Here is a 13334-nt window from a genome sequence, read left to right as displayed (position 1 = left end):
ATCTTTCCCAGCACAAGGTCTTTTCCAATGAGCTGGTTGTTCAAATCAGGTGGCCAAAGTATTGGAGCTTCAGCATGAGCCACATTCAACACTTTCACTTAGATCCTAAACAAATTTTAATTCAGTGGATTCACATATACATTTAACATATTTTACGTGACTGTAAGAAAATTTTAAGCAACCAAAAATATATGATTACATAAACAGGCATTCTGAAAGAAACACAGAGAATGGTCCCCCTTATAAATCGGGCCTATTAGACCCAATTCATTAACTGTTCAAAGTTATAGAAAGCATAAAACAATAAAGACTTTGAGAAAGGAAGGAGCTGGGGTTCTTTTCCACTACAACATCCTCCCACATATTAAGTAAAGTCACTTTTGCAGAAAGCTCTGTTAACTAAGGGGCAAGTCTGGCACTACACGCCCATTTACTACCCCAACGGCTCTACACAAAATGAAGCCCCCTGACACCAAGTTCTCCCAAAAGCTGCTCAGGAATCACAGAATCAAAGAGATCACAAGATCAAAGGATCAGGAATCACAGGATCAAAGAGAATGCTTTTCCACCTATCCACAGAGAAAGCCAGCCTTCGGAGGGAAAATGCCAACTTTCCCCAATTACATTCTGGCCTATGACATAAGTAGTTCCACAAAGTATATAAGATGGTAACCAGTCTACTTTCTAGAAATAATACCACCACCAAAGGACATTACTTCAGCAGTCTGAACTTTTTTTTTCCTCTCACTTGATCTCAAGAATTCTGAGACAGGCAAACACTTTCCCTTTATCACACCGAAGAGAAAAGTGAAGCTTGTGAGGATTAATAGGCCTGCCCAGCTGCCAACTTGACTTGGTCCACACTATCTCATACCTAATACGTACCACTCAGCTCGATTCCCCACCCAAACCCGCTCCTCCAGCCTTCCCCATTTCAATACATGGCACCTCCATTATCCCAGTTGCTCAGGCCCCAAACCTTGGTGTTACCCTTGACTCCACTCTTTTTCTCACCCCACATCGTTCACCCTTCTGTGAACCAAACTATGTTAGCCTCACCTGAGATGAGTCCAAAATCCAGCCACCTCTCATCGCCTCTGCTACTGCACCATCGTATCTCACCCAGGTCGCTGCTAGACCGTCTCCCTGTCTCCACCTTTGCCCCCACCCCTCATTCCATTCTCTACACATCAGCGTTCTGTCTCTTAAAAATACGTCAGATCAAATCCCTTCAGACAAAACCCTCTGGAGGCTTCCCTTATATTCTGGGATGAGAACAGTATCTGCCATCTAGAAGGTGTTCATTGAACACTGCTGATTCGTAAGTGAAGGGAAAATGGCCAAACTCACAGTGCCAGGGCGACACAAATCTTCCAATGTTCTTCGGTAAGATGGAGACCAGATTTATAATAGCCCACAATCCGCATGAGAGAAAACTCTTCAATTTTAATCCGCATAAATCAATCGTATTGGGTTCGATCCCTGTGTCGGGAAGATCCCCTGGAGGAGGGCACGGCAACTCACTCCAGCACTCTTGCCTGAAAAGTTCCACGGACAGAGGAGCCCGGCAGGCTACAGTCCATTGAGTCGCAAAGGGCTGAACACAACAAAGCGCGCACACACACCCAAACTCAATCTTATAACACATCATCAGTCCTATGCTGCATTTCCAACAACAAATTAAAACGAAAAGATCAATGTAGAAAGCCATGACATCTCACACTAGGTTATCTGAACACTACAGACCTGGCAGCAAGGGCAACTGCCAGCTTATTACTGCAGCACTGGTCAGGAGACCTGCGTGACTCTTCTGCGTTCAGGGACATGATGCCACGATATCTCAAGACCACCTCACTCAAAAGCGACCAGGGCTCCAAAAGACTCAGAAGCGAGCACCTAAGAGAAGAGGTGCTAAGCGTTCCTAAATCTCTACACAGTGGCACTACACCAGTCATCTGAAACTGGAATTAACTTTCTAGTGTGTTACCAGTAACATCAGAAAGACTAGCTTCCGGATTGTCTCTTGCCAAAATGATGCAGACAGACTCTCAGCTGAGCTAAAATGTTGATTATTTTCAGAGTGAAACTAATACTAAAATTATTCACCATTATAGCATTTTCTCACTAAAATGTTTGAGTTAAAAACAAAAATGCTAAATTTCTTGTTAGCTCTTTGAAAAATATGTCTACTATCTGCAAAAAAGCCCTAATCTCACTAACTCATAATAATACAGTTTTCCCTGGTGGCTCAGATGGTAAAGCGTCTGCCTATAATGCGGGAGACCCAGGTTCAATCCCTGGGTCAGGAAAATCCCCCCGGAGAAGAAAATGGCACCCCGCTCCAGTACTCTTGCCTGGAAAATCCCATGGGTGGAGGAGCCTGGTAGGCTACAGTCCATGCGGTCACAAAGAGTCGGACATGACTGAGCAACTTCACTTTCACATAATAATACGTTCACAGAATTTTAACATTTGATCTCAAGGGAAGTTTAATTCAACCCTCAACTTTCCTACTACAAATGAAACAGTTACCTGGTTCATAACAAATGAACAATGAAGATTTGTTAATGAACGAACAAATGACTGAAGATCCAACAGGTGTACAGTAGTTTAGTCGCTACGTCGTGTTCGACTCTTGCAACCCCAAGGACTATAGCCTGCCAGGCTCCTCTGTCCACGGGATTCCCCAGGCAAGAATATTGGAGTGAATTGCCATTTCCTTCCCCAGGGGAACTTCCCGACCCAGGAACCAAACCCAGGTCTCCTGAATTGCAGGCAGATTCTTTACTGACTGAGCTACAAGGGAAGCCCAAAAGGGGTATACGACTCTTTAAAGACCTGACAATTGGTGGAAAAATCTAGAAGTAGCCAAAACTAAGTGTTTAGATTTCCTTGGAGTGGGCTTGGAAGTAGGGGGAAGAAAAAAAAGATTTGAAAACCTTATCTGGGTCCTCAGGAAAACCTTAAGCAAAATTCATTAAAGCCTGTTTCCTTTAGTTCTGTTACTTAGAAAAGCACTTGATAAAATAAATTTAGCCAAGACAGATCTCCTTGGAAACCAAGAGGCAGAACTGTCTAGTGTTTTTTTCTTCCTCCACACAAAGAATATTTAATGTAGGACTATTTTCATAATAAACAGCTACAATTGTTTTGCATCAAAAGTAAAACAGGTGGCTTTTGGCAAAAAGGAAAAATCCAATCAGATGAGAGGAATGGATCACTGAGAAGGACCACATCAATCACTGGAATATTATCAGCCACATGAGGGCAGGAGCTGTGCATCCTTTTTCCACTAGAAGCACTCACTGGCCCCTGGCATGTGAGTGAATGAGTGAGTGAAAGTCATCCAGTCATGTCTGACTCTTGGAATTCTCTAGGCCAGAATACTGGATTGGGTAGCCTTTCCTTTCTCCAGGGGATCTTCCCAACCCAGGGATAGAACCCAGGTCTCCAGCATTGCAGATGGATTCTTTACCAGCTGAGCCATAGGGGAAGACCTGGCATGTAGTAGGAGTCAATAAATACTTATGAGTTAATTAGTAAGTAAATTACTCCTTCCAGACCCACCCATGCAGACTTGGATTAATTTGGTCACCACTAAATAATACCTTGTGCGTGCATGAGTGCATGCTAAGTCACTTCAGTTGTGTTCAACTCTTTGCAACCCTGTGTACTGTAGCCTGCCAGGCTCCTCTGTCCATGGGATTCTCCAGGCAATACTGGAGTGGGCTGTCATGATCTCCTCCAGAGGATCTTCCCGACCCAGGGATCAAACCCACGTCCTTTATGTCCCTTGTATTGGCAGGCAGGTTCTTTACCACTAGCACCATCTGGGATGCCCAAACAATGCTTTGCTTTGTATATGCAAGCATAGCACATCTTTCCTCCATAGAAATTCTACCAATTGCCCCCTCAAGTAATACACTTATCCAAAATATCCTTATACTTTTATTAAGAAGGTGAGAAAGTACGTCTTATGCAGCCTAAATTATTAAAGTAGCCACTGAGTTTGCTGTTCTAGGTCCAGTCTCTCTCCTTCAATTCAGCCTATACAACTCAGCCAGGTTAATTTTATGTTCTCTGTACATCCTAGAAAATACAACAATACTATGGCTAAGTATTCTATCTTTGTGTGGCCCACTGCTATTCGTTGAGCAGATACGGAAAATCAGCAATTACTGGACTGGAATGGGAAAGGCAAAAGAGTGTCAATGAAAAAAATACCACATAGTGAAAGGTCTCATAATAACTGACCCCCTTTGAAAATCTTGAGATTACTATCAGAGGCTTTCATTAAAAAGACTGACGGTAATTTTCTTTAGCACAATGCTAGAACTGACACAGATGGTTTGAGTATTTATACCCATTGAGGTAACACATTCAATCTTCAAGATCAATTCAAGGTTCATCACCTTTTTGAAGCTTTCCCAAATCATAGGACTCAATATCTGTGCAAACACTTTGTAAACTAGGAAGTGCTAGACTATAGGTCTTATTATACTAGTTGCCGGTTGACAGCCTCACCTACATTCTGCCATTTAAATCATCTTACTTAATTCTTCAAGTGGGTCTCATCTCCTCCCAAAAAATGAAGAATTCTCTGAATTGTTTTCTCAATTTCTCTATTACATCTCTATTTCTCAACACCTACAACAGCGTAAGTTAAAAATAAGTATCACTCAAACTTCCTGACTTCAATATATGTTACAAAACTAATCTAAAAAGCTTAAAGTGGTACTGACATGGTGGTTTAGTCGCTAAGTTATATCCATCTCTTGCGATCTCATGGATTGTAGCCTGCCAGGCTCCTCTGTCCACGGGATTCTCCAAGCAAGAATACTGAAGTGAGTAATAGCCATTTCCTTCTCCAGAGGATCTTCCTGACCCAGGAATTGAACCTGGGTCTCCTGCATTACCGGTAGATTCTTTACCAGTTGAGCTATGAGGGAAGCCCTGGTACCATAGAGACAGACAAATGGATCAATGAAACAGAAGTCAGTCCGGAAAGAAACCATCAAGAATGTGGCCAACTGGTCTTCGACAAGGACAGTAAGACCACTGAAAGGGAAAAGCACAGTCTCCTCAACATATTCAGCTGAGAAAACCTGATATCTGCACACAAAAGAAGGAAGTTAGATCCTCTTCTTACACTATATATATAAATTAACTCAAAATGGATTAAAGACTGAAACGTAGGAAGTACGACTTAAAAACTTCTAGACAAAAACACAGAAAACTCCATGATGTTGGACTTGGCAAAGACTTCTTGGATACGATGCTAAAAGCAAAAGGGATTGCTTTTTGATGGGATTACAACAAAATTGTAAACTCTCATGCATTAACTGACACAACATAGTAAAAAGGAGGTGTACGAAAGGGGAGATAATACATGCAAATCATGCACCTGACAAGGGACTAATATTCAAAATACATAAAGAACTCCTACAATTCAACAACAAAATCTCAAATAACCTAATCAAAAAATGAGTGGACTTACGACATTTCTACAAAGATGATATGCAAATGGCCAACAAGCACATGAAAGATGCTCAACATAACTTATCAATAGAGAAATGCAAATCAGAACCACAGTGAGACATTACTTCCTGCCCATTAGAATGGCTACTATCAAAAAATAATAAAAAAAAATAACAAGTGTTGGCAAAGAAGGGCAATAACATTGAAACACTGCTGGTGGGAGTGTAAGATGGTATAACTGCTATGAAAATGAGTATGGAGGTTACTCAAAAAAATTAAAAATAGAACCATTATATCATACGGAAATCCCACTTTTGAGTATATAGCCAAAGGAACTGAAAACAGGGTCTCAAAGAGATACGTGAGCATCATGTTCATAGCAGCACTATTCACAATAGCCAAGAGGTAGAAGCAACCCAAGTGTACACCTATGAATGGACGGGTAAACAAAGTGATACACACATACAATGTAATATTCCCTGGTGGCTCAGCTGGCGGTGGCTCAGTTGCTAAAGAATCCACCTACAATGCAGGAGACCCCAGTTCGATTCCTGGGTCACAAAGCTCCCTGGAGAAAGGATGGGCACCCACTCTGGTATTTTGGGGCTTCCCTGGTGGCTCAGATGGTAAAGAATCCGCCTGCAATGCAGGCAAGCTGGGTTAGATCCCTGGGTTGGGAAGATTCCCTAGAAGTGGGCATGGCAACCCACTCCAGCATTCTTGCCTGGAGAATCCCCATGGAGAGAGGAGCCTGGTGGGCTACAGTCCACAGGGTCGCAAAGAGTTGGACACGCCTGAGCACAAAGCACAATATTATTCAGCCTTAAAAGGGAAGGAAATCCTACCATGTGGCAACAGGAATGAACCTGGAGGACACTATGCTGAGAGAAATAAACCAGTCACAAAAAGATAAATACCACACGATACCACTTGTATGAGGTATCTAAAAAGGTCAAATTCATAGAAACAGAAAGTAGACCAGTGATGGCCAGGGATGGGGGAAGGGAAAGGAGAAGTTGTATAGGGGGTATAGTTCCCAATTTGTGAGATGAAAGCAGTCAGAACTTCTGTTTCACAACAACGTGAATATACTTAACATGACTAAACTGTATTCTTAACAACAGCTGAGACGGTAAATTTTAGGCTATGTGTTCTTTACCCCAGTAATAAAAGTAAGTGCCACAGGCAACCACCAAATTGGATTTACTTGTTCTAGCACCACTGCAGGAGTTCTAAGCAGCCTGATCCTTTCAGCTGCTGGCAGTCATTTCCAAATTTCTTCCAAGTTGTCTTTTTCAACCAAGGGGACAGTACACATGATCGGAGGCTCTCCTATACCCATCCAAACTGAAGCTTCCACATGCACCTTACTGTCAAGCATAAATCCAAACATGATATAAAAGTCATTGTGTTCTCAACTGAGTAGGGGAGGAGCATAAAAGAATCACCTGTTGAGTTTCTTCAAACCACCCATCCACCCAGAGAAATACCCCACAGCCCACTGGGAGCTGCCAACCCTCCCCTACACACCTGATCCAAACCCTTGAAAAATCACTGTTTTTAAATACTCCCTTGACGACAGCCTTCAGAACAATCCCTTTGAAAGTGATTATTAGGTTGAGGCTCTCTTAATAAGCCTTTTCTGTGACTCCTATAGCTCTCCAAAACCTATCATGTACCTACTGAAACATTATTTTGTCATGCAATTATTATACCCCATTTCCTATTGCAAAATATCAGTGCTAAGATCCTAATTAAAATAAATAAATAAAGTAACACTGAGGCTCTTGGAAGAATCGCAGGCACTTCTCAAACCAGAAAAGAGATGACGGTCAGGAACCACATTCAGTCTTAAGCCTCCGAACGGGTTTCCCAAGGACACATTCTGAGCCAGAAGTCAAACCCCATCCCAAACATATATAAGCACACAGAGCACGCTCTCTTTACACGTGAAATTCCAGCTACTCAGAAATTAGACTCTAGCAAAATATATTGACAGAAGCTTCTGAGGTCTTCGTTGGGGCAGCCAGAAGTATGGCCAAGGGAAACGGAGGACTTAAATCGGCTACACACTAGCCCTCATTTCAAGAGGAAGAACAACTTGTTTTCAGTCTCTGAAAGAAAAGGCAGTATGGTTCTCACAAGTCACATATTTACATTTCTTGCAAAAATATGGAAAACACTCCTATTTATTTCCCTAAGTATGCACAGGTGAAACAAGGAATCAGAGCCAAACTGGGTGAAAATTTTACAACATTCTATTAATGTATAATTATATATACCTCCTATAAGTATCTCCATATAAGTAACCCTCTGTTCTTAAAAACTTGAAACATCACAGTTTAGTCATCAGTTGTTTCTCTGAAAGCATCAAAAAATAAAAAGAAACTTATAAAAACCAACAGTCAGTCAATTGTGAGAACTAAGACTGTAAAAGGAAATGCAAAGATCTCAGAATATATCAAACTATAATTCCTATCTAGGCAAATAATTGAGAATATAAAAAAAATGAATTAGAAAAAAATAATATAGGACCCAACGTAAATGATACTGATCAGAGTCAAGTCTTAACTATAGGAATGTGGTCATTCAGCACACAGCCCTTTGCTTTTTACTTCTTAATAGCTTCACTCTGAGAAGTCTGGACCTCATTCTAAAAGGGAGCAAGACGTTGAGCCGCAAAGGAACAATCAATGGCTATAGACTATACTTACAGCTTTGGTAAAAGGCTTTCTGGAAAAAAATAGAGAAAAGAGGAATAACCAAAATTCACCCTCGTGTCTCTGAAAATCATTTAACCTGGACCTACTCTAGGGGAGGAGAAAGACAAAAAGGAAGCCAGTGGCCACCACGGCTGGCTGGTCAGTCAGCTCCAGTCGCCTCTAAGTGACCCCTGTGTTTGTGCAAATCAGTAACTCTCCATCTCCAGGTCAGCATTCTCCAACAAGCAAACATTCTCCCCATGCCTCTCCTGAACTGAAAAAAAAGGGAAATCTAACATTATGTAATCGCCCGTTTCCCACAATTTAAAGTTAGGCATACTACAATTCTAATTAGAGGGAGAACTTGGTGCAACATGACAAGGAACAAATTAGGAAGCCAAAGGCTGAAAATTCTCATCCCGACCTGCAGAGGCCGAGAGAAACAGCTTCGCCTGCCCCGGTGGCACACCCCTCTCAAGGCACTGCTGTTGACTAAAGTCCAACGGAAGAAGCCCCTGACGTTCCTCCGTGTCATTTGGTGTCATCTCCCTAGATCCTCAAGAAAACACTCACGTCCTCTTCACAGCTGGAGTTACATCACTCCTCCCAGGCAGAAATAAAAGGAGAAAGTGGATGTGGACCAGTCCCTAACCTCAAAAGATACTCCCTATGCATTCTCTCACCCAGGTGATTACGAGCCCAGTCACACTTGTGTTATTCATCCTCACTCAAACCATCTGTGTTTAAGAGATCCAAGGTAAAGGGGATCTTTTCCATGTTTCTACGACTTGCTCCAGTGCTCATCAAAAACCCACCGAACGAATAAATGAGCTATCATCTAAGAGTAATTAACCTAGTCTGTATAAAACCCTTCAAAAACAAAGTGCTATAAAAGTGTGTGGGTTTTGGCTTTTTTTTCTTTTTCTTTCAATTAGCTAAGCATAGAAAAAAAAAACAAAAATCCAGTGAGGCCAATTTATTTCCCTGACCCAAACAGTACAAGTGCAATAGATAGAAAGTTGTTAGATTGTCAACCTCAAGTGATAGTGGAACACCCCTATTTTAAATAGCCCTGAATGTGGAACAGATACAAATTTTTGTGTGAGCGATGAAGCAATAACACAGCGCTCTACCCTTCCTGGGGGAAGGGAGAGTCCCTCATCAAAAGGGCAGTCACCCAAGTGGCAGGGATGTTTCTTCTCTCCTGGCTCAGATTACCCCAGTGGAAGTTGGGTGGGGCTATATATATATCACTCACATTTTCAACAGGAAGCTTCTACAACATTTTCCTGTTTTATGTGCAATTATACCTCCACCTAACAAATCCTCCCTTGCCTCACCTCCCAATAACCCTTACCTGTAGCTGAGAGACAAGGCCTGAAGTTGCCATGGTTACAAAAATAAGGGGGGCACAACAACTTTTTTACAAATGAAAAATGAGTTTAAGGAAAAAATGGTCAACTACAAGTTAAATCTGGCTTCTCTAAAGTGTATACAAGTATATTATCCTCTGAGTTAAAAAAGAAAAAAAAAACTACAGGCGCTATGATGTAAATATTTTTAACTAACTCATAATTTCTTTCTCCACAACTTCGTAATTTGAGTAACCCCACTCCAGTACTCTTGCCTGGAAACTCCTATGGACGGAGGAGCCTGGTGGCTGCAGTCCATGGGGTCCTGAGAGTTGGACACGACTGAACAACTTCACTTCCACTTTTCACTTTCATGCAATGGAGAAGGAAATGGCAACCCACTCCAGTGTTCTTGCCTGGAGAATCCCAGGGATGGCGGAGCCTGGTGGGCTGCCGTCTATGGGGTCGCACAGAGTCGGACACGGCTGAGGCGACTCAGCAGCAGTAGCAGCAAAGCTTAGTTACCGAACACGACATCAATGCAGTGTTTCATGGCTTTTCAACCTTCATGTGCATTTTGTCTCATTAAGTTTTGCTTCTTCTCATTTTAGACATTTAATAAATACTGAATGCTTGAGTGGAGGGAAAAAGTAGTAAATAAATTTTAACATGATAGACTCTAAGATGGGGGGGTGGGGCGAACAACAGCAAACAAAAGAATACAGTTAAATCTGAAGACCTGTCTTCCAGTCACTGCGTGATCACTGACCAGTTCTCCTATACTCTTCATAAAAATCACTTCAACTTTCTGGGCTTGTTTCCTCATCTGGAAAATGGAGAAGGGCTAAATGATTTACGCTCAAAATCCCTTCTAACAATCTACGAATCTGTTCGTCAGAAAGAACGAACATGTGGTTGCAAATAAAACTATGGTTTACAAGTTTCTTTCATATACATATTCTCAATAATTTCTGCAGCAAAGAGATGAAGCTTCACTGTGGGGGAAAAAAAATACATTTTTTTTTTTTTTTCAGAAAGATAGTTCAGGAAAAGGTTTGATTACTTTTTAATATCCCATAGCTGGAAAATTTGAAGCCCAAACGTTCTTGTGACCCCATGGACTGTAGCCCACCAGGTTCCTCTGTCCATGGGATTTCCCCAGGCAAGAATACTGGAGTGGGTTGCCATTTCCTTCTCTAGAGGATCTTCCCGAACCAGGGATCGAACCCAGGTCTCCCGCAGTGTAGGCAGACACTTTACCGTCTGAGCCACCAGGGAAGCCTAAAGACAAATACTGGGCCCCATTATTTCCAAAATTAATTCAAATATGTTATAATTCAAAAATAATTGCCAGCTATGCAACACTTTTATAGGGGTCTCAGGGTATCAGAACATCAAACCAGGGAAGGGTCACTACAAATGCCCCACTGCACTGTTTCTCGAGCCCCAGAACACAGTTTTACCCACCACTGGAATCACAGAACTCAACAGCATGCCTCCCAGACAGAGGCACTCAATAAATACTGTTTGACTTACTACAAACCTCGAAAGATTAGGAATACAGTGATATTATGGAGATAAATTTTTTTTTTCTGAATTGGAGATATAAAATTCTGTGATCTGAGTTGACAAGAAGAAAGATGCATTCTATATCAGAGGACTAGCTCTACTCAAGACTTAGCAACTGAACAACAAAGCTCTACGTTATGGGGATGAGTTAGTCTGCCTTCTTTAGAGAAAGTCCAATTTCATCAGTTTACCAAAAGGCTCAAATCTGCAACGTCTCCTGAAGATCTTCGGGCTAGGTATACTTCATATGTACACTGACATGGACCAATAGAAATGATGGCAGGACAGTGAGGACCAATAGGAAGCATATATTCATTTATCGTCAATCACTACATACATTCCCCTAAATTGCAAAGATTGAGAGGATCTGTACTCTTAAACATGCTCCGCCTCTCCTCATGCTCCTGTTTCACAGCTCAAAGAGAGAAAACAGCCATTCACTAAAAAACTCTAACTGATAGAACAGATACACGGCCCAACTCACAGTCAACCAAGGTCCTCCAAAGTCTCTGCAAAATCGCTTATCTCCAGCAATCTTCAATCTATGGCTTCAATAAAGTTACTAAAAGGTATTTCTCAATAGTTCTTTTAAAAAAAATTCAAGATGTGGCCAGGGATAGGGGTGGAGAGACCTACACCAAAATTACACATCTAATTCAATGCAAAAGCAAAGTAAGAAAACCAGGAAATCACAGTGAAAGGACAGAGTTAAAAGACTCTTACTATAAAATTGAGTGAGCTGCTTTGCAATTAGTATTGCAATTATTACCAGGAGTTCATCAACCTCATCACAGAATCCTATGATGAAGTCACAATTAATACTGCCTGACGCTTCAGATCTAAAAAGTTCACTGCACCGGAACAGCAATTTCAAACTCAAGGAGCAGTACCAGCAACCACAGAGAAGCTAACAGCAACACCTGCTGACTGTCTTGAGCCACCTGCCAAACTTGTTCCCTCACTCAACTAGAGAATAATGATATAGTCCACTTCAGGAGTCCTTCACTTAAGCATAATGGGATAAAAAAATAAGTTAACAGCCACAAATACCATTCACCCCTCAAAATCTCTTATTTTGCTCCTAACCATTTTTGTGCAAATCATCACCCAAAGCATTTTAAATGCACTGTTAATTGCTAATGCCTAAGTATAAATAATTTATTTCATGGGAAAAATATTTCAACATTAATTTTGTCCTTAAGAACTGGCACGTCATCTAATAGACACTTCAGTGACCATAAACTGCTTTATGAAAACCTTTTATTTGAGACTACTCCTGTTAGCACTGTTCTATATTATTTCCATCAGATTATTATTTTTTTAAATCTGGTAAAGGTGGCTTAATTGTAGCTTTGGAAAAAATGAAAAAGAGGAAAGTGAAGGTCATTAAATCCGGATTATACAGAAAATTAATACTGTTACTAAACTGGGTGCAGGCAATGATTCTACATGACTTTATCCTGTACTTTCCCAAAATATTAAGTGAGAGAATCTTTGCCTGGGATGAATATTCCATATGAGAAAATGAGAGAAAGTTGACACTTAACTCCCACAGAGTACGGGTATAAAAACAATGGCTTTAAGAGTCTGAGTCAGAGTTTCAACATGAAAGGTTTGCTTTATAGAGGAAACGCCAACTCCAGTTCATCCAGACAGACCTGGAACCTGATGAAAGTCGACACCTCTACTCTGAAATTTGCATCGCATCACAGGCTCCCAGTTTACAAACGTAATCGTTTAGCAGGTAGTAAGAATTTCACTGAGTGCTGCCTCTAAAATACCCGTCAAGAAAAATAAAATTTGTAAGATAAATGCATCCTAGGGTCCATTAGCTTTGCTTCTCTTCAAAACGAATACCAACAACTCAATTAAACATCTTCCTTGAAAGTGAGCCACTTTCCTCGTCTCTGTGTTCTCCAAATGGTGAACCGATGAAATTTCAACCTGCCCAACAAGATTACTTGTCCACCTAGAAATGCCGTGGAGCGATAGGGAGCTTGGCAAATTTCTTTTAAGGTCAGGATCGAAGTTGGAAACAGATGGGGCAAAGAAGAAAAAGTTCTTTTTTGCAGTACCTTCACAACGCCTCAGCCCTCTCGTGGTTTACTTGCTCCAAGAAAAAGCAGGTTAGAGCATCCTAGGATTTCGCTCCCCACCAGACCCCCGGGAGAGAAATGAACCACCCACGGGCACAGAGCTGCTCTTCCCCCTTTCTCACGATCAAACCTCTCGG

The 13334-nt window shown here is 41.4% G+C and overlaps 1 non-coding gene across 1 annotated transcript; it reads left to right on the top strand.

Moving 5' to 3' along the window:
• Positions 1-2237: 2237 nt before the first annotated feature.
• On the top strand, positions 2238-2310 carry TRNAY-AUA (transfer RNA tyrosine (anticodon AUA)). The gene has a single exon. It is a non-coding gene; the product is annotated as a tRNA-Tyr (tRNA).
• The last annotated feature ends 11024 nt before the right edge of the window (positions 2311-13334 follow it).

Source organism: Ovis canadensis, chromosome 7 (assembly GCF_042477335.2).
Source record: "Ovis canadensis isolate MfBH-ARS-UI-01 breed Bighorn chromosome 7, ARS-UI_OviCan_v2, whole genome shotgun sequence".
Lineage (NCBI taxonomy): Eukaryota > Metazoa > Chordata > Mammalia > Artiodactyla > Bovidae > Ovis > Ovis canadensis.
Note: the sequence above shows the minus strand (reverse complement) of the source record. Positions and strands in the feature narration are given on the sequence as shown.